This window comes from Akebia trifoliata, unplaced genomic scaffold (genome assembly GCF_017979445.1).
Source record: "Akebia trifoliata isolate Shusen 1 unplaced genomic scaffold, ASM1797944v1 Contig00393, whole genome shotgun sequence".
Classification (NCBI taxonomy): Eukaryota; Viridiplantae; Streptophyta; class Magnoliopsida; order Ranunculales; family Lardizabalaceae; genus Akebia; species Akebia trifoliata.
Genome location: NW_028237010.1, coordinates 1204 through 4368, shown reverse-complemented (window position 1 = coordinate 4368; position 3165 = coordinate 1204). Strand labels below are relative to the sequence as shown.

At 34.5% G+C, this 3165-nt stretch overlaps 1 long non-coding RNA gene across 1 annotated transcript; it reads left to right on the top strand.

Annotated features, from left to right (window-relative positions):
* Positions 1 to 1673: 1673 nt before the first annotated feature.
* LOC147381490 (uncharacterized) lies at positions 1674 to 2227 on the top strand. The gene is made up of 3 exons (XR_015174512.1): positions 1674 to 1806; positions 1901 to 1988; positions 2070 to 2227. It is a non-coding gene; the product is annotated as an uncharacterized LOC147381490 (long non-coding RNA).
* Positions 2228 to 3165: the final 938 nt, after the last annotated feature.

The window sequence follows — 3165 nt, the reverse complement described above, 5'->3', positions numbered from 1 at the left end:
AATACGTATGCTTGAGAGGATAGTTTGAGTCTAGTCGAAGTGTCGCAAATTGGGGGTAGTGCAGAAAGGCTAAGGGACAGGTGGACGGATATAGATGAAGAGGAATCCATCTGAGCGGTTGATAGAGATTCAAAACGATGTCACATTGAATGTGTTGATTCGAAAGTAGTAGGTGTAATTATGAAAGGCTTAAATAGCCAGTAAAAAAATAGAATTACGTCTCGAGGAGACGAAGAAATCTTGCACCTATTCAAGAGGGGGTGATTGTAAAGGGAAATAATTGCATAACAATTGTAATCCTACATGTGTCCAAGTTGGTTAAGTGGTACCTGACACAGATTAGGTTATGAGGCTAGATTAGCCTATGAGGCGCTGTCCAGCAACCAAGATAGGTCAGAGCATGTATCTCCCTACTCCGGGTAGTAGGGCAGCGTAGCAATAAGCAAAGCCAGTTTTGCCAGGTAGGGCAGGGCAGACTTCGAGAAGATTGTAATACTGTTGCGTGCACGTAAATCCCAGAGGGGATCTCTGCAAATAAGATCGATCGATCTAGAATATCCTGATTAGGTAAATCATCCCGCAGAACCAGTAGAAATCCCATGATTGCAGCCTATAGAGGGGGAAACCCTAGGGTAAGGTAAGGGGGTTAAATAGCACAGTAAGCACTATTAAGGGGGGGACTGGAGAGTTCGAGAGCTAGTTAATACTGATTACTATTCCTTTGCTTCTCTAATTTAAGCGTAGGAGTGTCTGTGGTAGGTACCACACCACCACGATGAGGGAGGCGCTAGGAATGACCTCAGATCAGTGCGGGTTGAGACCATCAGAACTGTCCACCGGATTCCGACCGCACAAGTTCCATAATTAATATTCATTATATAAATGAAAGGGATCTTATATGCATTATCAATAGTGATAGAGTTTGTTGAAGAAGTTTGGTCAGTTTCAAATGCAAGGCGGCCTAAGAGACATATTTATATAATGTGAGGTTGCATTCCTCTAGCTACGGTCTATCTTGACCAATATTCCTCATGATTATCCCATATGACTAGAGTCATGTCTTCTGTACATGTACTTAGTGAGTTCCCTCATCCGTTAGTTTCGATGTCTTTTTGTAGGATCTACGATTGTAATTCATTTTTTGTATGCTCAAAATGTAGTGCAAGTCGTGGAACATATCAAGTACCTTCTGTCAAGCTAGGATACATATTCATAAATGACGAGGAAAAGATAATAGATCATATGCCACCAACTTCTGCTACAAAAAGGCTTTGGAGACAGTTCATATATTAAACCATAGTGAATCCTTAGTGTACGACCACACCAAGAGACCTAGACAATAGGATCTCTTGGATATCTCTTGAGAATTTTATTAATATTTGTATCTTTTATAAATAGAAAGTCAATTATCTAAAAGAGGAAACTTCATTTTTTATCTATCCTCTAAAGGAGGAAATAATAATTTTGTATGTATCCTCTAAAGGAGAAAACATTTTTGAGATTTTTGAATATAAAAATAACATGAAACACAACATAGGGTATTTCAAAGTTCATTATTTGTGAGCAGATCAGTAATCTTTCTCAATAATTGATCAAAACTCGTGTCATAATTTTTATTTTTATTTTTTGAAATGGAGCTTTACCCTTCAACCCTATGGACTATAGCCAAATACTATAATAACAATTACAAATATATTCCCCATTTATTAACATGTTTGGCTTTGGGTCTTGCAGCAGGTAGGGGGGAAGTAAACCAAAAGGGTATCGACTTCTACAACAATCTCATAGATGAATTAATCACAAATGGTAAAGATAAATAGTTCTTCATATTAATGGTAATTTGACGTGAATTTTTCTCCTTTCATTGTGATTTACTAAATTATTTCAAATTATTTTTTAGGGATACAACCATTCGTGACATTGTTCCATTCGGACCTACTGATAGCTTTGGCAAATGAATATAATGGCTTTTTGGATAGAAAGATTGTGTATGTATCTCCTATTTTTTAATTTATTCATCTTGGAGCATTTGATTTGATATTTTTGGTTAAATTTATGTCTATTTCCAGGGAAGATTTCAAAAATTATTGTGACGTATGCTTCAAAAATTTTGGACATAAAGTCAAATATCGGGGGACAATGAATGAACCGGATGTTTACGCCCAGTATGGGTATCAATGAGGATTTAAGGGAGAAGATGATCTTGCCTGGTATCCTTACATTGTTGCCCAACACGTCATATTGGCCCATGCTACTGTTGTTAGACATTACAAAAATAATTATCAGGTAATTAACTAAATTTGATAGAAGAATGAAATTATGTATAAGCTTCAAAGATATTGTCGTAGTTGCATTTAGCAATCTTAATAGGTATAAGCTTCACAAAAAAATAAAAACAAATCAAAAATCGTATTTAAGATTATGTGTGTTATTTACAATAATAAATTTCATTTTTATTGTAAATGATTTATTATATTTTTTTCTATTGGTCTTTTTGTGATCAATTATTTTTCAAGCTACTCAAGATGGAATAATTGGTATGACGGTAAGCCTTATATGGATGGAGTTGTATATAGAAGACTCCAAAATAGATAAAGAAGCAGTAGATAGAGCCTTTGCCTTCCATACAGATTTGTTAGTGACTCTATTCGAACTTCGGAATGAATATTTTGAATTATCACATTCAAGCTTAATCATGTATGTCGTTTTAATAAAAATTTAAAATCCACTAATCTTTTTATTTAATAATAATGTTAATTAGGTTTGTGGAACCATTTGTGTATGGAGATTACCCTTTTATAGTTAAAATTTTGGTGAGGGATAGACTTCCAGAATTCATAGCAGCAGAGAAAGAACTAATTAAAAGAGCATATGATTTTGTTGGAGTCAATTACTATACTTCAAGATATACTAGATCCCTACCAATAAGTTCTATGTACCTGTTGACATGGATAAGGACCAATATATGGATTTATTAGGTGATGCTATATATTTAGCTAACTGATATCTCTAATTACTTGTATTTAAAAAAAAAGTAGTTTTTTTATTTGGTTTCGAAACGGTTGCGTAGTTGAGATTACCTAATATATTTTTCATACTGTTTTTCTTTCTCACAGCAGAGAAAGATGGAAAACATATTGGTGATGAAGTAAGAATGACTGTTAA